Source organism: Sturnus vulgaris, chromosome 3, assembly GCF_052056855.1.
Source record: "Sturnus vulgaris isolate bStuVul1 chromosome 3, bStuVul1.hap1, whole genome shotgun sequence".
Classification (NCBI taxonomy): domain Eukaryota; kingdom Metazoa; phylum Chordata; class Aves; order Passeriformes; family Sturnidae; genus Sturnus; species Sturnus vulgaris.
In genome coordinates, this window is record NC_142245.1 from 165,959 (window position 1) to 188,884 (window position 22,926).

At 40.7% G+C, this 22,926-nt stretch overlaps 1 long non-coding RNA gene across 1 annotated transcript in view; it reads left to right on the top strand.

Annotated features, from left to right (window-relative positions):
* Nucleotides 1–22,926, top strand: part of LOC148224125 (uncharacterized) — a 36,067-nt gene that overhangs the window by 11,292 nt on the left and 1,849 nt on the right. Inside the window, exon 2 of the long non-coding RNA XR_015802828.1 lies at nucleotides 13,601–13,675. This is a non-coding gene — a long non-coding RNA (uncharacterized LOC148224125). The remainder of the gene's footprint in view (nucleotides 1–13,600; nucleotides 13,676–22,926) is intronic.

Consider the following 22,926-nt stretch of genomic DNA (forward strand, 5'->3'; position numbering starts at 1 on the left):
GGGCTAGTAATACATCATGGGTTTTTTAGGTATTACATTGTTTTAAGCATCATTAAATATCTTTGACTATCTCTTAGTTGGTTCCATAAGAGTTAAAAAAAAAGCTGAAAATAATCTAACCAATATAATGGATGAGATAGAAAGTTCATTGATTGATGACTGAGAGATGTGTGAAGCTTATCCACCTAAATTAAACTATATCTTGACCACATTTCCTTTGATCTCTGTCATTTTCCTACATGAGGTTGTATAAATTGGTCTTTCATTTTATTTTATGTGGCAAAAAGTCAGGACTAGGATCTATCATGCTGCAAATCCTGAGCAGTGGTGATGGGTCAAAGCAATATAACATTAAGGTTATTATCACCAAGCATGTGGATTAGCATAAGTGAAGAAAATAATGTATTTTCCTAAGTGCATCCTAACACAGAAAGACTGTTCTCTTAAGACTTTTTTTTTCGTATAGGAAGTCCTCCTTGATTATTTCAGTCCTTGATTTCCCATGAGTGACACAGAAGGCAAAATAGATTTATGGCAGAAAGTCTTCTAAAGACTGCATAAATCTTTATACTAATTCTTTTCATGAAATAGATGGTATAAGCTGAACTAGTGCATACTGGTGAAAGTAAGTCAAACCATAAAAGTCAAAGAATTAATTTTGACTCACTTATAAAACATGAACACTATTATCAGAATTTGTTTTGTTCCCAGCCTAAGTATGTGGAAGAAAAATGCTGGTCCATTATTTCCATGGTGACCAAAGCTCTTGCATTGCACGCATCATGTCAAGTGACTCAGTAGTGCCATGCTCCAGATCTGCCACAGCAGCTCTGTGCTCTCCCAGTGCCACAGGTTTGTGGGGCACCTTACTGGAGGCAATGGGTTTGTTTATCATAGTGACCCTTAGTTTTATCTCTCTGAGGGTAGCCATCAGCCAGGACACGAGGTAAAGATCCCCTTTGCAGAGCCTCTTTGTGCATGGCAGCAGCAACCTGCACTGAAGTGACGCTGCAACTAGTTGGTGCCCTGTTTGTGCTCACATTGCACCCCAAACTGCTCTTCTACATCTTCCCAAGCCAAGAGAGCACAGAGCTGCATGGCTGTGTGGCAGTGCCAACGTTGAGAGAGAGTGGAAAAAGAGACAGGAGATTATATCGTTGCTTAGTGTGACTCTCATCTGGATGCCTTCCTGCTCCCAGGATGGACACACCTAAACTTGTGAGCCAGGGGCATCCCAGGGAAGGCAACAAGATAAACTCAGGGCTCATTCAATGAATGGGTGATTAGTAGTTGCATCTCCCTTAGGACAAAATGAGAAGAAAATTAAGCCATAGATTTTTAATAAAATAGAACTTGGGCTAGTTGGTTAGGATTTTAGTTTCTTTTGTTATTTTATACATACATATCCATATATATGACTGCCATAGGAATCTGACATACTAAGAAGCTGGGACCTTATCTTTTGAGCTGAAAGAGGTGAAAGTTACACAAATGCAAATTATTTCTGAAAGCCAGGCATTTTTCCTAATACTACTTTTGGGTAACATGGGACTTACATCTTTTAAAGCCCTGAAACTACTACTAGTCCCCACAACAACTGTGATGAGAGTGAACATTATTGCCCTATTGTTGTTTAAAATTAATAGATATCTCTTAGTTTTTTTATAGCTTTCTATGTGGAAAAAGTATGGACAAGATATGTTATACATGTCTGAACAGATCTTTACGAACAGTGAGAAGATGAAAAGTGACTCCAGAGCCTTGGATCAGACATTAATATTTTCCTGGAAACAATTTGTGTGGCAGTTCAGTCCTATTTGTTATGTTGTTTCCTGGTTTTGGGGGGTTTTTGAGTTTGATTCAGTAAAGGAATATGATGAGAGCTGTGCTAAGGCTGCTCATTCAAATCTGAATCGCCACTCCTGGCCAAGTATTACCTTCTTGCAGAACAAAGATTTTGCTGAAGCTGGAAAGCTGCACTGGCTGTGTGAAACTGTTCCCTCATGGATTATTCTTGATCTCAGTGTAGGTTCCATGCGACTCCAGGTCTTGGCCCTTCAAAGGTGTTGTCTTATCCTCTCTCCCTGCATCACCTTATAGACATCAGCAGCAAATAAATCCATACGAATTGTCTCTTACAACATTAACAGCCTGACTGTACTATTCATTTTCAGACCTACGCTTGACACCTGCCAGGAGGTTTTATGGTGTGCATGGAGTTGGTGGACAACCTGTGACTTTTCTGGTCAGTTTTGAAGCACTGTGAATTTTGGCACTTCTCTTTCACATTTTCCTGCTCCTCTCCTGACAAGCTTTTCCAAGGCTGGCTGCAGAATGTAAATAGTGTGGGGAGATCTTCTTCTTGCTTTACCTTAATTTTTAACTGATCAGTGATATTCCTTTCTGGCCTGGGCTCTTTCTAGCATCAGTGCTGCCACCTCATTAATTGCTGCCAATTAGCACCATGTTGATGTAGCCAAGTGTCAGCTGGTGTGGGCTTTTTGTCTCTTTTTTCAGCATAATTAGAGAATATTCACTGACTATCATGTTGCTTATATGTTTTTGTGGTGTTTCCTCTGTTGTGCAGCTGTGTCTTATGGGCCTCTAGTTGAACTTTGGCTTCTGCATGGGGAAAGGTATCTGGGAGCAGAGTTTGTTCTTGGTGCTAAATAAAAATACGTCTTGAGATGTGAAAGGGAAGGATTGCATATAGGAGATTGCTGCTGGGCAGGATTTGCAGGCAGGTGACAGGTGTCCAGGACATGCACAGCACCCAGTTTCATGATCAGAGCAAACACATTGTCCTGATACAGCGAGTGGGGCTGGGGCACTTGGGTATACTGTTAGTGCCTAGGGCTGGATTCTCTGTCCACTGTCAGGGATGTTAGGGACCAACTGAGCACTGGGAGGTGTGGAAAGAGCTTCCATGGGGCTGAGCATCACAGGAGAAAACCAAATCCTGGTTGTGACTTGGCAGCAGATTCCCTCTGCCTTTGTTGAGAAATGGCTAGCCAGGAGGCATTGGCCAGGAGCCTTGTCACAGAAGGATCATGCAGAGACAGTGAATAATTTTGATGATGTTTCCCGAAGTCTCAAAGGCAAATGACTTATTTCTCATTGCATGAAATGTCTCATTCAAGTTATTTATGCAGTGAAATTGAACAAAAGAGTGCTTTCTTAGGTAGCCTGTCACTTACCAAAATGCTGATATCTTAAGCGTAGATTCAGTCCCATTGCTTCTCCCAATCTGCTACATAAGGCAAGAGCAACTGCTACCTGCTATAAACCAAAAGTGAGACAAGGGAAAATACAAACCACTGAAGCTCTTCACTCTTCCAGCACCAAATCATCAAGATCGTAGCCTGCCCATGTCCATCTGCCCTGCCAGGCATCTGCTTGCCACTGCAAACTCTACTGTTAATAAGCACTCCTACTTTTTCCCTCTATTTTCCCCTTAATTTGGAAGTGGAGTCTCATGCAGGGTATAGGTTATGGTTCATTTCCACTGTGTGCTCCTCTCTATTCTCTCTGTGATCAGAGGGAGCAGATGGAAAACTTTACAAAGGGAGCAGACATCTCTGGTCTCTAGCTGCAAGGCCGGAGGGGCCTCAGATGTTATCCCTCATATTCTTACTGCAGTTAACGGAAAATGTCCAGGGGATTTAGAAAGAAAAGCTGCCATTGCCAGGCATCTTGTATAGGGAATTTGTTTTGATATGTTTTCACTATTACTGATGAGAGAGGGAGAAAATGCTTAATTAGGGAATTGTCTTTTAGAAGGTTAAGTTTCCTGCAAACATATTTACCGAAAAGAGAAAAAAGTGTTGCAAGCCTGACAAAAATCTCTTTTTCTCAATGTGAATGAAAAGATGAACAGTTAGACTAAGAGATGAGTGTAACTGCTTGATTGACCTAGGACTAGTTTTGCTCTAGGGAAATACTGCTTTCCCTCCTCTGCTGATCCTCTTCTTCTCATGTAGCCTGGGAAAGGGAGGCCCATGCAGGTAATTCTGATTTTGCCCCATAAGATCATGCAGTGTCTGGCTTTGCTCCAAAAGTCCTTGTCTCTTATCCAGTACCTGATCACTGGAGTAATGCAGATTATAAAGCTGGGAAATCCAAGTGCTTTGGGAGGAAAATGGGAGTTTGAGCATATGCAGCTACGAGATACATTGCAGGTATCTCAGGGTGACATGGAAAGAATTTGTCTTATGCAGTGCTGCTTCTCACAGGCATAGACTAACTTACATCTCAAATCCCAAAGTCAAAGAAAAGTTAATTCATAATGCTGATATTGAAGACAATTAATCCAGTTTTATATCTGAGAGAGGAATGACCATTTTTGGTGAGATGAGCACCAGGAGCTGGTACTCCTCTGTGCATTCCTCTGCTTGAGATTCATTTTTGAAGGTGGTTAGGAATGTTTACCTTTTATGATTGGAAAATAACACTGTATAAAGTGTGGCAGTTTTTTTCCCCTTTATGAGCGAAATTGTTAAATTCCTGCCTAGCACTTTGTGGAGAGTCTCTAATTCAAATTAACAGGTGCTTGTACAGCTGGCTGCAATGCCAAGTAATAAGGTACATTTTACATATTTACGCCTATATGCTTGGAACGGGAATTATTTCAGGTTAATTAAGAAAATGGCAGGGAGTTATACAATGTGGACTACTATTTTTTTTTTGTTTCTGATTTGCTTCATAAACCCTTCCTGAACCTAAAGATGTGCAGATATTAGTGGTTTCCATTTGCAGCAAGCAGCAACTCTGATGTGTCTCTAATATCTGCCAGCATTTGGCTGGAAAGAGGGAATGGTTTTTGCCTCTGAAATGCTGCACTCAAACTCTGCTCCAGACCTTGCTTCAATTTTACATGTGAGAGAGTAATGGCACACAGCTGCCTGCCCGCAGAGGCTCACTAGCTCTGGGGTGATCTTGCAGTCTCATCTCCCACGTGTCTCAAGCAATGATTTCATTTTGCTCTTGGCAGTGAAGACTCTGGTTGGTCTTTTGCAGGAACAGCAGCTTCTGCAAACCCACCCCACGAGGGTGCTCTCCCTGTGTGGAGGTGCCTTGAGGTGGCTTGTGGCCATCTCAGCATGACATGAGGCCACTCTGAGGTCGTTCATCTTTTGGGTGCACAGTCAGAACAGGAAAAACCCTGGGCATGGGGCTTCCAAAGCAGTCATGTTTGGAGGGGTGAGAGCATTAGCAGATGCTCCTCAGAAAAGGAGTAATCTCACCATGGGGATTTCCTTCGTGAAAGCCCCATTAAGTCTCTTAATCCAGGGACTCCACGTGTCTCCATCATGGAACATCCTGGTGGAGTCCAGCAAAGAAGATTCACAAGCACATCTGTGCCTGAGATCCTTTTTCTTGTGTAAGCTTTTTTTCAGGCAAAAAGCCCTTTCTTGCACCAGAATTTCAACCAGGAGGTATTTGCAGAACAAAACCCAAATATCTGTAAGCGTGCCAACAGATGTCTTTGGAATCTTAGCCACTTGCCTGCTGAGAAAAATAACCAAAAAACAAACCCAACAAAGATGCTATTTTTGTCTGAAAATTTGCAGCAATCACTGGCACCTCCTTTGCTGTACAAAGACACGAGAATAGCTTTTTAACCTGATTTAGTGTTCATTAACACCTTCTAAAATGATGGTTATGGCCAAGAATTTACTTAAATGTGGCACTGCATCTACTTCTTAAGCTAATAGATCATCTTCTGTAATCCTTGGTGTAACTAAGTTGCCCAGAATGGTGGATACTCATTTACAGTAGCTGGGCCTTATCTCTCAGAAAGCATTTCTGAAGGCTGTGCACCTTGGGGAGCATGATTATTTAGAATCATTACAGTCATAGGTGTTATTTACCATTAATAAATCAGACATTTTCAATCCATATCCATCACCGCAGGATCACAGAAGAGAGCCACAGCTAGGTTTTCTCTTTAGTGAAAGCTGTTAACAAGATGCACCTATTGAGTGAGGGCTGCTTTGCCATTGGAAATTCCTCACTTCAGTGGGAATGAAACTTTTATCCTTTTAACCTCAAGGTTAGAGCCACAAATCTGCTTTGCATGCAAGAGTAGTGTGAAACCACTTAAATGAGCCATGGAAGGGCTGAGTGGGATATTCAATAAGCAGGTTGTTGTATTGACAGTGTTGCTAATGTCCTAATGTACTCATAGAAAATGGCTGGTTCTGCTGGTGAAGTGGGGCTAAGGCAAGTCAGACCATCTGTCCCCATACATAGACCAGAGTAGGCTGCAACTAAATATGTTTGAGTGATAGCTGATCTGTCCTTTTGAGTGAGCCCTCCAAACTGGCTGCAAGCTCATTTTCACTCCATCCCCAGCAGAAGGCTGCTCCCAATTTTTTTCCCATAAAGAACAAAAAAAATCAGTGAGACAGATTTATCAGACAGCTATTCTGTAGCCGTGATCCCTGCTCCAAGCTTGGTGTTCTCTCTGGGCAATAGAATAATGAGTAATTAAACACTCCTACCCTTTTAATTAAAGTTTCCAAAGTGCTTGCTAAGCATGAATTACAGTAAGGCTATGGCAGACAGACAACAAACTATAAACCTCAATTTGCAGGCAAAAAAGACCCAGTTTGTCAAAGGACTTTGATTTGAAAAACAGTGTGAAAACTTTCACCCCCTGCAAATCAATATTCAAAACACTTAAAGTTTGGTAGGACCAAGTTTGCACTTCAGGGATCCCCTGTGCCCTGCAACCATCACAAACAAAAGTCTAGTCCCAAATGTGAAGTAAAAGAAAATTCATTACTTGCTTAACCGTTTTGAAAAATTATTTTGAATAATTTTCCTATAAATTGTGATGAGGCACTGTAATTACTGAGTGAGTTTAATTTACAGTAGGTATTTAGCAATCAAATGATATCTGACAGAGGTTTTGAAGGGATGGAAGTTATCTTAAAGAAAACCCTCAGTATGTGTATCAGTAATATTCCAAAAATCAATGTTGTCATCAAGCCATATTGACCTTCTTAGAAGCTGTGATTTTTAAAATTACATCTCTGAAATAAGATTAAAACTTTTCATTATGCCTGTAGAGTTTCCTTAAAATAAATGAAAAGCAGCAAAGCATTTCTTATTGATCTTGAGTCTCATAATAACAGTCTTTAAATCCGAACAAATCCAAATTAAAAACCCAAACCCGACAATCCCAATAATCCTTCTCCATTATCTTGTGCATCAGGGGAAGTTAAAATTTAATACATATTTTGTAAATGTTTCATTAGTGGTGAGATTTTCCTTGTGTCTCCTTTTGGTGTGCCAGCTGCAGAATCCACCTTTGAGCTCTTGAGGCCTCAGCAGAGATGGTTAATAAATGCTATTTTGGCACCTGATACAGCAAGTAATGCCACTCCATTAGTGCAGTACCAGACACCTCTTGCTCATGAATTATTGTTCTTCATTAGAATGCATAGCTAAGAATTTGTTTGAATAAAAGGAAAAACTATTGGCAGTGGGAGAAGGATATAGAAGGAAGGTTTCAGATCTAGTAAGTAAGAAGAAGCATCCATGTGCTGAAATCTGCCCTGAGCTCTTACAGAAGTCTACCCTTACATAATGCCCAAGGGATTTATGACAGTGTTCAGAGAAAGCAAGCAAAGAGAAAATAAATTATCCAATAAAATTTACCTGTTTTGCATGTTTTCTTTGGGGGTCTTAGCAACTCTGGACAAATCTTACTGTTTTGGTTTTTCTGTTCACGGCTGATATGTCTCCAGGTTGCCCTGGGGCAGACCACAGGTGTAATGTTGCTCCTCTGTGCTGAGCACTGTAGTTGGTAAAGCTATGAACATGAAAGAGGTGATGTTAAAAGAAATCATACAAAGTAGATATATTTGTCTGTTTTTTCCCTCCAGGGTAATATATTCAGAAATGCTGAAAATACTCACTCTCACCAGGATATAAGAATAAAAGTTTAATTTTTTTCCTTAAAAAACTTCTCTTTTTTCAAAAAAGCTTTTTCATTTCCTGCTTAAATATTAACTTTAAATCTGTTCTCTGATACTAACTTTAAAAGACTGTAAACAAGTCAAATGAAGGACAAAACATGGGGAAAATATTCTGGAGGTAATTAAAAATGTGTATGTGTGGCAGTTGGGGAAAAGGCTTAGTGGTGGACTTTGCACGGCTGGTTGTATTTTATGATCTTAAAAGTCTTTTCCATCCCAAATTATTCTATGATTCTAAAAGAAAAATAGGAAAAAACAAGAGCGTGTGAGAGATAACGCTGTCATTCCAGGATAGATTAATCAGGGAAAGAGGAGGCACCATCAGATGGGCTTCACCAAGATGTAGGTTTTCATGTTTCTCCTTTTTACTTGCAGCACCAAATGTTTCTCAGTTCTGCAGTGCCTTGGCTGCGAATTCCTTTGTTCAACGCACGTGGCAAGGCATGGCCTTGCTGCAAAAGAAAAGCACCCCAGTAGTCTTCCAAAGAAGCCAAGGAAAGATAAATACATTTCTGGAAAATAATTCTCAGCCATTGGGTCAGTTTTCTTTAAATGCCTTTGTGCTTGGAGGACTTCATGTCCAGATGTACCCCTTGGTGGCTGCAGTGCATCCTCAAATGTGCGACCACCACTGTGGGACTGATGCAAAGTGAACTCCTTTTTCAACAGACCAACTGCCACCATCCTGGGCTTTGTTTTAGATGGATAACGTGCTGATTGGCTCTCGCAATTAAGAGATGAATATTGTGTGTATGTAAAGAGAAGTTTTGTTTATGTATGGTTATATTTTTTATATTATATTGCCATTATATTATATTTTATATTATATTGCTGTTTGGACACCCTCGGTTCTCCCCACAGTGCCCTTTCCCCCCTGGATTGTTGCCACTGGACAGCCTTGGTTGTCAGGGACTTGTGAAGGGAGAGCGTGTACATGTGCATGGAGCACTTGGGAATGGGGAAGGCTTGCTGCTGGGGAGGCTTGGCATGACAACACCTCACCTCCAGTCAAGGTGAAAGAAAGTCTCCACCAAGGGACAGCAAAGAAGAGTTGACTGGCAGATTTTGGGACGGGCCAGGGTTGGCTGATGCAACACCAGGGGTATAAAAGGCAGAGCAGCCATTTTGTGAATGAGCCTCTGGCAGACAGCCACGCTCCCAGTGCTGTTTCTTTCTCCTTATTCAGTCCTTTGTTGTGTTTATTGAGGTTTAATAAACCTTTGAAATGTTAAAGTGAGCAGTCGTTTCTCACAAGCTTCATTTGGATTTTTTGTTTTTTCCTCAGTACAACTGAACTCCCCAGAGTTAAAGTTCCAACAAGATGCGGTTGGAAGTATCTTGTGCTGTGTTTCGAATTAGGTTTTCACATATTGCCGTATGAATACTTTATAGTGAGACCAGCCTGTTTTAGAGCCAGGTGTTTGGATGTTGATTTGTACCTGTGACTGCTCTCCACTCCATCAGCCTGTCCACCCTTAGCCCAATGTGAGTCAGAAGTGGTCCAAATTTGCTTGTATCTTCCATCTCCATCATCCCTGTCCTTTTGTTTGCAAAGTGTCAGCAAAAAAGAGTGTGAGTGCTGGTGTATTGTCTATTGCTGGTGTCACAGGTGATGAAGACACTCTCCTCATCCAGCCTGGCAGCATGGATGCTCATACTTCCTTTTAGATTAAATCCTGTCCACTGGGGGAGCCAGGGAAGGAGGAAGAGTTCTTCTCCCTGCCACATGCAAAAACAAAATTATATTAAAAAGCTTAAGAATTACGCAGAATCCTTTTTTTGCTGATTCATAGCTGTTTTCAAGAGCAAGGACAGTTTGTTTCATCACTTCTGAGCCTTGCTTACAATTTCTGCATCTCATTATGGTGGAAAACATCTTTAAAATGCTTTTTCACATATATACGTGTACATGCTTTTGAGACAAATGGCTGTTCTGGGTTTGGTTTTTCAGTGAATTTTCTCCCACCTGCTATCTGGAAGAAAGCCAATACCTTGTCTGAAAGACAAATGGGGGCACACACGAAACAAAAGATGTGGTTAGGGGTCACAAATTCCATTGAAATTGCCCTGGCTGGGGTCAGGTTTGGGGCAGGTGTTTTGCACAGTCTGGTTTCCAGGTTCAGGGGTGGAAAGAGCTGTCCCAGGAAAAACTCAGCCCCAAACCTCCGGGGTAGCCCCCTCACCTTTTTTGCTCGTGGTACCATCCCACAACCCGACCCCAGTCAGGGCGATTTCAATGAAATGGTGTGACATCCAGCCACATCTTTTATTTTCTGATTGCCTCCATTTGTCTTTCAGGCAATGCATAGCCCTTCTTCCAGAGAGCAGGTGGGAGAAAATTCACTGAAAAACCAAACCCAGAACAATGGTGCAGTTGTAAAAATGAACTTGAAGTGTCAAACCAGGATTATTCTCACAATCACTGTTGGCATGAATGTCACTGTGCTGGGACAAGGCCAAGCCAGGCCAGGGTGGTATAAGAGTAACACCGAGATTTTATGGTGGAAACTGCAAAGCACAAAGAGTGAAAATTGAAGCCTTCAGTTTTAAAAAAATTGCATAGCTGGTAGAGAAGGATGCTTGAGACCTCTCACCAGGAAGTTCTGTAGTAATTGCTGCTTGTCTTGTATACTTTCCTGGATCATCAGGGCCACATTTATGCCTGCAGAAGTAAAGGGAAAGTATGATGTTTTATTCTTTGTACTATTCAGCACAGCACATCAGCCAGAGAGACTTCTGCAAGCACTGTACAGAGTTTTCTCTCTGGATCTCCTGCAGTATACTGAACTTAGTATTCTCTTTACATTCCTTTTGGAATTTTGCTGAACAAAGCATTGGTTCATACTTCAGAAAAAGCATAATTGATAGCAAAATTCATCCTTGCTTCAAGATGTTGAAGCATTTGGGTGGCATTTCACTCCCACAGACTGTAAACTCCTTGCAGCTGGTAGAATAATATAAGGATTAGGATACTATCAGTAGGAGAGTGTCACATAACAAAATCCTGCTTCTCGGGGCTTAAAAATACTGAAACAACACAAACACTATTAATAGGGAGTAATCAGTGAACCCTTGTGAAAAAAAAACCACTTGCACTTTATGGTCTCATCTTCAGGAAATGAGATGTGAAATGAATTCAAGAAAGAATGGAGTGTGTAGTCTCTGCCCAGCAGCCTTGACCCACTCCACGGCCTCATCACATCTGGCACTGCACTCGCAAAACTGAAACTCATCTCCAACCACAGAATTTCCAGGTGTGGGTCTGAGATCTCTTGCACCTGGCATTTTACCTGTGGTTTCCAGGATCCTGCAGCAGGCCCATCATGTAGCTCTTGGCTTGTTTGCTCCCTCACTATGGCAGTATAGCACAAACTTTCCTGCAAGCAGCAGAAGGTGAAGTTAGGCAACTTGGTTTCCTCAGAAGAACACACACAGTTCCTGCCTGTATTTAAGCGCTCTGCAGTGAGCCCAATGCAACATTCATATCCCAGCTGGCATATGCATGAGGCTAAGCAGACACTGTCTTAGGGAGGTTGGTCAGAGGTCTTGGGGATGCTGCAAGGCCCAGAAGAGTGGCTGAGAAACACAGACTCAATGGCCAGCACCATCTGCAGAGAAGCCAACACTGACTTCTCTGGGCTCACCCCTGTCAAAATTGCAGAAACGAATGCTGCTGAAAATGAACCCCAAGGTGAATTGGCAAGTGCCAAATGTTCCTGACAAATGTTGTCGATGTCATGACATTATGTAAGCTGGCAAGTGATTCTTATCCCACAATTTTGTTTTGCCAGTATTCAAATTTCCATTGCAGCTTTTGATCACATAGACAATTTAATAATTTTGGCTTTGCAGACAGATTGTAAAGTTTTGCAGGAGGCATTCTGACCCATTCTCTCTATAAAGGCTCATTTTCTCCTTAGGCATTCCAGCAGTGGTCCCAGTAGTTATCTCTATGTTTTCATTCTTGAAAATATGTATCCTCTCATGATTTCTCTTCTTTGCCCAATTTTTCACAAATACCTCTGCCCTCAGACCTGGACGCCCATCTTGTTTCTCTGCAGCTGCTTTAGCAATTTGTTTTCTTCCTCCTTTCATTGATATGAATGTAATTCCATGAATTGCTGGAGCACACCATTAATGTCCTTTGCTTTACAGCAGCATAAAATTAGACAAGAATTTGAACTGTACTGAACACAGCTTAAAAGCTTATATGTTGTCTGTGTTCTTTTCTTACCTCTGCCCCTCATGTCTGCTTTGGTGTTTGATGTTTTCAAATGGGTCAGATTTGCACCAGAAAAGTTTTGTTTTTCCTCAAGCCAAATGGTTCAGAAAAGTCAACATTTTTCCGAAAGGAATTCTGCATTTTAAAGGTATTATATAATCAACAGAGGCATAAAAAGGCATGCAAAATTTGCAAAAAAACTATAGCAATCTTGAGAACATCAAAATATGTTGGGTTTGATTTCCAAGAGGACCCCTCATTTGTGTGAAAGAGGATCCTGTAATTTGGTTATCCCCTAGTAATTTTCCTGTCTTCCATTTCATACCTTTAAAAAGGTAGGAGGATATGAGCAAATCTGTTCATCTGCAGTTATGTTTTGGTTTTGGTAGTTTAATTTAAGTGGCACTGTAAAGCCAATTGAATTTAGTGTGAAAATGCTGTAGCATTGTAGACAGTTTTGAAGAGGAAAAAATCCTTTCCATGTTTCTAACTTTACTAGGGAATTTCCTTTTTTGTTCTGAGATAATCTTTACATTATGCCTCCAATGTTAAATATTTAAGACCCAGGCTGCAAAGAATTGATTAAAAAATTCGGCAATTTATACGTGCCATTAAATTTCATTTTTGCTGTAACATAGTTTGCTAATTTGTTATGATGTCTTTGATTTAGTAGCCATTGCCACAAGCGTTAGAGGAAAAGGTAAACTTTAAGGTTATTGACTTGATTACTAAGTTGATTTATTCCTTCTTTTGACAAGTTTACACCAATAGTTATAGCAAGAGCTATGACTGCTACACAGTCAATACTTCAGTTTCTCCAGTACTAGGAAGTACTTAGGTCAGTGATTTTTGTGACTAAAGCTTTCTGAACAAATGCTGAAGCACTATAACAATTCCCCCAATTTTATTTTTTAAAATTAATTCAGTACTTGTGAGCTAGTTTACAGAAACAATTGCACACATTAGGTCCGCATCAATAATTAATTCTCCTTATTAGAAACTATCAGGCCCTTAGAAAGAATTGTAGATGTGACGTTTTCAAATCTACTATTCCCTCAGAGACCATGAGGAGGGCACACTTATGTGAACAAGGCTAGGTGGAAAAGCACCTATTTTTATAGACATAGGTGTATACACTTGGAAATTTCCTCTTTACCTGAAGTAAAAATAGATTTGTTTCCAGTTTTTTGGAGTTCGCAAATGTAAGAGTAATTGAGTCTGGAAGAGAGAATTTTGAAACTCAATATTTATGGATTTTAAATATGCATTTAGAAGTGCTCCTAATAAACGTGGTGGGTTTTTTCTCCAGCAAAAATTGTTACAAATTACTGCATGCTTGCATTTATAAGTGTTTTACAGAAGGCTAATTGTTCATAGGTTTTTTATGCCACAGGTGCTACAAGAAACCAAGCCAAATGAAAACCCAGTGGAGGAAAAAAGAACCAAACCCCTCTAGACATATGGACAGGTCAGTGAATGACTATGGATTCACTGTGGCTTGCAGAACCACAAAGGAAAAAACTACATCATTTTGGTTTTTGCCCAGGATGTTGTTAATGCCTGTGTGAGACTGTAATTCTTTAATATAATACCTGGGGTTTTGTTATGCTTTATATGTATGTTTAACCTATCATATATCTATTTGTTTCATTACTTAGTAGTAATAACTACATGAGCACTAGAAAAGTGGAGATTGATAAATGTGTTGAAGTTGGTGAGAGGGGAAAACTGAAATGGATCTAATGCAGGCATCCAACTTGCAATTTGAAGAACCTGTGGAAAAGACACTACCAGATGTTTCTGCACAAAAACATATACAAATCATTCTGACTTGCTGATCTGGGTCTATAAAAGCTGGACCCTCTTGCAACAGCTTTGGAGATCTCACTTAGGAGTGGACACACTGCTAGGATCTCACAATTCCTGGGAAAGTTCTCCAAATCATATCTGCAACAGGGGCTCCCTGGCAGCTCTGGGTCTAGATGATGGTAATAGAGCAATTGGTGATGAATTTTTCTCAATCACTGTTCTCTTTCTCATATAGTAATGACTGGGTATCTTGCTTATTTTGTTTGTTGCTGAAATCGTGTTATTTTGGAGGTGTGTAGACTGAGAGCCTAATTTAGGCATTTAACATGCAGATGACAGGCTGGCTCTTTGATGTACAGACTTCTCTCTGTGGACTAGCTAAGGCCCTACTTTTCTGTGTCAAAGGAGATTTTTCTCCCCTGACATGATATTTCTCATCACTGGCCCTTTCACTTTTTGCTATAGCTGGTTGGGAGGTACGTAATCCATTTCAAAAAATGAAGAAACCACACTCTGCTGCAAACCTGCTTTGGAGATTTGCTCTAGGAGTGTCCTAGTCCTGGTTGAGGGCAGATGCTCCCAGAGATGCCAGGGAACATTGCTCTGCAAGCAGCCCTTTTAATTATAGGAGATTCATTAGGTCAATTTTCTTTAAGAAAGTTTTGGGCAAATGATTACAGAATCAGAATATCTGTACTGAAGAAAATCAGAAAAATAACCCAAGCTTGCACAGAAACTTGAAATTTCCCCCATGGCCCTCAGGTCCTGAAACACCAATTTCACTTCATGACCCCAAGTGTGCTGCAGAGAGTAACCCTCTCTGTGGGCTCCTCACTTCCATTCATGTCCTGGAATTCCATTGCTTTTTCAGAGCTGCAGTGTTTCAAATGAACCTGATTCAATGTTCTTGTCCTGGTGAACCTTTTATTTTCCCCGTGCCAGCATCCAGAAGATGCTGAAGATATTCCTGGCCATATGTGAATACTCCTTGAATTGATGGGGTTCCCAAGGACCACAGGGCCAGAGACATAAATGGGTGAGTTTTAGACTGGATATTAGGGAGTTAAGAAGTAAGAAACACTGGAAAAGGCTTCCTAGAGAGGCTTCAAGCTTATAATTTTGTCATTGAAAAATGACATTAATAACATGCTTGAACTTGTAATCAGACCTGAAGTGTTCAATTGGACTAGATGATCATTGGAGGTCACTTCCAACTGAAAACACTCAGTTCCATTCCATTCCATTCCATTCCATTCCATTCCATTCCATTCCATTCCATTCCATTCCATTCCATTCCATTCCATTCCATTCCACTCCACTCCCATGCATGGCCTGCTGTGGATGATGGTAGGAAAAGCATTATTTGCAACTTTTCTTTCTCTCAATTCCAAAGTAGCTTTTCCAAAGAGCAGGCATATCATATTCCTGTCAGTTACTGACCAGGGCCTTAGGTTTCCCATTGGTAGGATTTAGGCTATTCTGCCAACAACCCATTGAAAAGCTCTAGGATGCAGAGTTCTTTCCAGAGCCATTCTCTCAGGCTCTCAGAGAGAATTATGAAATTATTATTGCATTGATGACTCCTTGGCCACGTTTTCAAATTTTATTTTCTACTTAACCCAGTAAAGCATGAAAAACCATTTCTGTTAACACTTTGTTGAGTCTCCCTGACATTTTCTTCAGTGCACTGTTGTTCTTACAGATGTATATGTTTATCTTATATTCACCTTTTCTCATTCTTACACCTTGATGTTCTGCTCACTCTCACTGTTGCCTGGCAATGACCGAGTATGTTCACTGGCACTAAGAGCTTGATGAATTCAGTGGTTGACAGAAGGTAAAGCCTGAAAGCATTTCAGACACACCTTAAAACCTGAACACCTCCTCTTATTTCCAGCCTCAGAAGCGAGTCAGGGGAGTCTTTAAATCTTAGTGAATAAGATGGAAGCAAACAAGCAATTTAAAAAACCACAGAGTGCTGAACAGGCTGTGCTAGTGGGAAGGAAGGCTTTGGAGGAATCACCCTGCTCCCTCCGAAGTGCAGGCTCCTGCCAGCAGTCTTAGCTGGAGTAAAGTTTGAGAGAAACCAGTCAGAACAGTCAATACAAAAGAGCAGAAGGACTTGATGTTGCTGTCCTTAGTAATGTGAAAAAGTAGCCTGGAAAAGAACTCAGATTTTGTACTTCTTCTTCTAACAGAAGTAAGAGAGGAGTAAAGATGGATGAGAAATATAAAAGCCCTAGAAAATAATGGCTAGATCATTCCTCAGAATCCTGACTGTCATTGTCTTCCAGATGCCAAAAAATAAGTGTCCTCCTCTTCTGCTCCTTTCAGGTTTTTACCCTTTATGTTTACAGAAGAAGACTGGGAAACAACATTAAAATAAATCCTAAAAATCAGAAACTATATGGCAAATATAATCACTATTGTATTTTTTTAGTCAGTCTTTTGGTGGTTTGGATATCTAGCTCATAGGTTTTTATGTGTGCTTGGAATTAGCAATATGCCATTAGACACAGCATAAAAGCAACCCACAGAGAACTATTCAGAGTTTTCTTATGCACAAAATGTTTGTGAGAAAACACACCATAAAAACACAAATTGTTTTCAAAAAGAATTTTTAGTGGAGAATGCTGATTTTTTTAACCAAAGTCAAGGTTCAGTTTTTTCTCACAAAGATTTTTTTAAAAGCTGAAAACATCCTTCACAAAACTAGATAAACCCATACTATGTTCTAGCATATTTGTGTTTAAAAGAAAAATCCCAGATCCTCTCATTCTGACCTTGGGGACATATGCCAAATTCCCTAGGGAATCTGGAAACTTCTGTTCTGATTAGTTTTTAAAATGGGGTTTTGAAGTGCTAGGGTCTGGACAACAGGTCTGAGCCAGAGCTGACTTACAGATGAATCCTATACATTATATAACAAATACCACCTATGCTAGTTAATAAAAAATAGTTAAACCTTGTTTACAGACTCACCAAACCACTTATGCTAGCTGTTTTAACACCAAACCAGATGCTTTAGAGATGTTTGCATGATCTTGTGTAATTGTCTGCATGATATGTTAAGAAACCTTCCCAACCATTCTGACTTGCTGATTTGGGTCTGTAAATGCTGGACCCTCTTGCAGCAGATTAGGAGTGGACACGCTGCTAGGACCTCCCAATTCCTGGGAAAATTCCCCAAATCGTCTCTGCAGCTTATGGATCTGGATGGTGGTAACACATTAGAGCAATTGATGATGTACCTTTCTCTTTCACTATTTTCTTTTTCATATAGCAATGATTTAGTATCTTGCTTATTTTGTTTGTTGCTGGAATTGAGTGCATAGTAAGCTTATTGTTTTATTAAATGTATAATTCTATTTCTGTGTTGCCTTGATATTAATAGTAAAAAAATAGCATCCTTTCCATTGATGTCTGTGTTCTTCCTGCTGCACACATCAATTGGCAAAACAGGTATCTGTTATTGAAGGTTTTTACTTAAATTCTATGTCTTACTCACCTCTTTTTGGCAGACCAGTGCTGAAGAAGCTTTGCAGGGACATATAATACGATACAGAGAAAGTGATAGATTTCTCTGAGGAAAAAGGAGATCAAGGTAAGAAAAGCTAGGAGGACAAGGAGCAGCATCCACTGCTCAAAACACTGCTGTAAAATCTTACTGATACTTTTTTGTGGACTGCTTGTGTTCACAGCCTGGCTGGACCATCGCTCCAATCCCACCAACCAAGCAGTGTCACACTGCTGCAGCCCCCCCTGCACAGCTAGGACTGTATTTCCATCCTAGTTCCCTCAATGAGCTGCCAGTGTTGCTGTGACAATTACTATGTAGCTTATTGAAAGGGGAAGAGTCACAGTTAATTCAAGGAAAATGAAGATATAAAATATTTACATATGACTTTTGTTATTGCTAATCTTCTTTTTTTGTTTTTCCTTATAAGCAGGAAACAGAATGTTCTGTTTGTGAAAGAACAGATTGGATTTCTATGTCAGAGCTGCTTTATATAATTAATTCATAGTCATAGGAAAAAAAATTTATAAATCCAACCTCCACAAAAGAACAACTGAGAGGATCAGCTGAAGCCAAACATGTATGAGGTTTTGCATTATGTAATCGTAAAATTATCCTACTGAAATGTTTTATTGATTGCGCAATAATGAAGGAACAAGACTGAGCTTCGAAAAACGCAGCACCAAATCTATATGGACAGATAGATATAATTGATTCCTTTCATTGTGGAGTGTTAACACAAAAAAAATTGAGGTTATCTACGAGGAGCAGTCTGAATTTCAGATTGGTATTCAGTAAAGGCTTTGTATGATACCAGCCCTTCACGGTGGCTGTTTCATATTTTCAGTCTTATCTGTCATCAGCTCTGCATAATCCTCAATGGGTGGATCAATAAGAGCCAAAGGTATTGTTGTAGTGTGATAATTCCTCAGAAAAGGTAGTGTGTGTTTAGGCTTCTTTGATAGCATTGATGTCAGCAGGCAAACTAAGAGCTAGTAATTATCCCTCCCTCAAACAATGGTTATTTAAAAGTTCTCATGAATCAGCAATATGCAAAGCACAGAGTTTGTGGAGGTGAATGGCTGAGGAGCAGAAATCTGGCACAGTCCCTTTGGCCCCATCATGGACAGGGAGACTTCTGCTGTGCATTGTCACAATGCCCCATGTCAGGGGAAGAAACCTCACTCCACACTGACTTTTGATGTGCAGCACATCACAGGTTCATGTGCTGCTTCAAGGACTGTCACCAAGCACATTGTAATGCCCAGCACCAAGGGTTGTGATCTGCATCCTCTGGGCTCTCGGTCTTCAGAGCTGGCATGGCAGTGCATAATAGAGGAAGTGGGTTCATGCTTGGCCTCCCTTGCACGAGTGCTTCTGAGGGCCAGGAAACACTGCTGCCAGTGATTTGCCATCTGCCTGTTGGTTTCCAACCCCAGAAAGGGTGCCTCTGAACCAGCTGTGTCTGAATTCATGCCCCTGTAACCATGAAGATCAGTAAACCAACCCTAAAATTAATTCTGAACCTTCTCTGAAAATCCTTATTCCATATACTTCGGCCAGTGTCCTAGATAACCTTCCCCAGCAGTTAGACACTGTGAGATGGGGTTGATGATGCTTTGTGCCTTTTGCAGAGGTAAAATACTCACTTGCATTGATCCACCCATTGTTAGGCTTGTCTCCAACAGCCATGTGGCAAACCCCTCTCATGAGGAATCATGAAATCCTCAGGTTCACTTAGGAGCTGCAGTGTGCTGTAGTGTAAAGCATAGAGTTTGCTGCTGAATGATAGATATCGTGAAATAAAGAGGACTCACATTTGAATGTGCCCACTTATTTTATGATATGAGGCTTTGTTTTTAAGAACTTTCAGGTTCCTCCATGCTTCGCTAAGCAAAGGAGGCAGCTTTCCAGACAAAAATAAATTTATTCAGCCCTGACCATAAAAAATTAATCAAATTAACTGCAAAACCAGTGCCTAAATTTTTCAGACTGGGGTTCCAAACAAGAGCAGAGCAAGAGGGTCCAACTTCAGACAGTCATCAGGGAAAGGGCAACAAAATCCTCGTGCCAAGCAAAATATCACAACACTGTCCAGAGAAACCTGGGGAAAAATTATACAATCTGGACAGAGTTGTGCTGTCTGAAAGGAGACAGTTCAAAGAAAAGTTCATTTCTGTACTCTCCAAAATACAAGATGGAGTGATTCTGGCACCTTTCTCCCAGCCAAGGAGAGGCAGCTCCAGAAGACCTGGCCATCAGCCAGCGCTGGTAAATGAGAGGAAAGCCAGCTTCCTAGCCTTGTGATTTTTCTCTTTTCCAACAAGAGCATGAATCCCTTCTGGCACTCTGCTTCCCCATCCTTCAGGGTGAGATCTTTTAATCCTAAATGGGCTAATAGGGAGGATGAGGAGCTGGGCATCCTGCAACAGCAGGGAAGGATTTCATCCCTGGTGAGATTTCAGGCTTATATTAATTATTAATATTTATATTAATAACTCGTTGACATTGCACATTTTTTTATCCATTGTTGCTACCTTTTTTTTTTTTTTTTGCCAGCTGTTTAGTTTAATTAAAGCTTCTCAGCATGGGTTTCCCCCCTGAAAGTATTCAGTGATGCCTTGAGGTCTTTAGGCAGGCCAAGTATTAATTTCTCTAAATTAAGCTGTGTGCCTGCCTGCTCTTTTGCCTCAGGGAATGGAGGGTTTCTGTGCTCCCTCTGTCCCATCATTCGCTCCCTATCCCTCTGTGGACAGACATGGCAACATAAAACCTTCATCTGTTCCTTGGTGCCCAAGGGCTGCACCCAAAGGTGCCAAGGGAGAACTGACAAGTTTTCCATCAGAGAGAAGACATTTTAATATGCAAATCTCTTCCTAAGAAGCTGTGATGTGGCCAAACACCCAAGGGACTATCTGGTTTGTCTACCAATTTTTTTTAGAAAGCAAACACACAAAGGAAAAGCCTTGCTCTGGATATTTCTATCTATTTACAGATTTAATAACAGCAAAGCGAGCACCCATCCCACGGTCAGAGCCAGCCTGTTCACTTCTCCCTGTCTCTTGTTCCTGAAGTTTTCCTTATTCCCATGTTTATAAGTTCCACTGAAGAAGAACAGAGCTGTCTTCTTCTGTGACTGAAATGTCAGAAAAAGTCTTTGGTTCCTCAAAATCTAATAACCAATATGCTGGGACTGATTCCCTCCTCATCCTTCCTGGACAATACATTAAAGAGAAGTCACAATGTGCACCAGCAGGACACACAAGGGTAAGGGGTGACTGTTTGGAGTTTAGCAAAACTGAGGGAGAAGGAAAAAGTAAGTGGAGGAGCTAGTCAAGATTTGATACAAAGAGCTCTTGGGGACACCTGGGGTCTCAACAACAAACTGAACCAGAGCCTCAGAGGCACTTAAGGGTCTTGAATTTAATCTTTGATGAAGGCTGGACCTGGCATGCCAGAGGAACCCACCCTCTCTAGACGCAAATCACAGATGGGAGGGTGTCTTAGTTTAAAAGGCAAATGTCTCCCAAGGAAGATGGGGACTTTCCTGGAATGGAAAGAAGACCCCTTCCTCCAAATTATTATAACTTTGAAAATTACGGAGCTTCCAAGCAAAGATATAGGAAGAGGAATAACACTTCTTTACTATAAAAATATGTATAATAGAACAGAACAAACACCAACACAATGACAGGTGATTCCTGAACACTAAGTTCTGTTGAACTGCAGAAAGGAAACTGCGAGCAGTGTTGCTGGGTGAGTGCCACTTCTGGGAAATAGTCTGTAGGGCTCATCCTCAAAACTCCACACAGGCCTTTGCTCCTGCCCCAAGAATTTAAAGCAACAGGTCTAAAAAAAAAGGAGATGATTAAGGAAGGAAGGAAGGAAGGAAGGAAGGAAGGAAGGAAGGAAGGAAGGAAGGAAGGAAGGAAGGAATAATCAAGTTGCATCCCTAGCTAGAAAATACATAGAGGTATTGATTTACTGTTGATTTGAAATGCTGTGATTGTGATCTAATCAAGAGTTGAGGTATTTTTGATGTATTTTTGTAGTTGATGTATTTTTGGCCACAAGAAGAAGTTGTATTCTTAGATGGCAATCACTCTGTGTCCACAAAAGGCTATGGATTTGCTCTAATGGAGATATAATATAGAAGGTCTAATCTACTCTACATATGCATTTAGGACTTGTAATTTCTGAGGCTTCTCTTTGTGAATGCTAGCTCATCTCCAGAAAACCAGAGATGGGAGCAGCTTCATCACAAACTAATAGTGGTGAGGGGATTGTCCTAATGAGATATTAGGTCTAAATCTTCTGAAATGCTTCAGATGACCAGGCCATTGCACTGTCCCAGGGGCAAAAACAATTTACTGCTGTGGTTGCATACGTGGCAAGGGAAGGCTGTTCTGACAGTGGTGAACTCCTGGTGCCTCACTTGACTGCTTGGACTCTTGTGTTTAAGGACCTTGGCATCCACATAGGGTTACACCGAAAGGCTCCACCATGAAAGCAAGGGTTTTCTGAAAACTATCTCTACCTTCAGATATAGCAATTTACTTTTCTGTCCACATAGTGTAAATTCATTAACAGTCCCATATATGCCTTTTCTTGAAGCTGTGACATCATTGTTGCTAAGCCATTAGCATTTTGTAGAGCTTTGTTGGGGTATTGACATTCAAAGTATGGCTTTTGGTTATGCCTATGAAACTCAAGGGTATTTTGCCCAGCCCAGAGGCACCTGCTGGCTGGAGAAATCTGTGTACAACCTTTGCTCACTCTTAAATTTCTTTTTTGGCTTAATTTAGACTGGTGGCTCAAGTAATAGCCTTTTTCAGGAAGCCTTGAAAAGCTCTGTGAGCAATGACAGCAGGAGGGGGAGGGAGCCCAAAAGAAAGGTATGTAATACAGAAAACCTAAGAGCAAAAAGTGACACAGCGCTACCTCTTTATAATGAAAAAAAAGTTAATTAAAATACTTGTAAGCCTAGAATGAGCAGTTTCAAAATTAATGACCTATTTTGCCTTAAAATGAGGAACATGAAGCAATATTTTGCAAAGGCTGAAGAGCTGTGTAGGCATCTGCTTATTGGGTATGTGGCAATCTTTTTTGAAAATAGAAGGCAAATTCCTCTAATACCATCTTACATGAGAGAGCTTTCTGCCTGTTTTTATTTGTTGCTGCTGTTGGGCTGCCATTATTTTAATGAATCCTGCAATGCAGGAGAAAAAAGGCTCAGATTTGTCAAGGTGGTGATGGTAAAGCCTAACGTGGCCATGCTGCAGCCTATTTGTGCTCCTTAATGCTTCAGAGGTTTCCACATGAAGTGAATCATGCCAGAATAATAATGTCACATCTTGCAATTCATTCTCATCAGTTCTAATGAAGATAAAGGG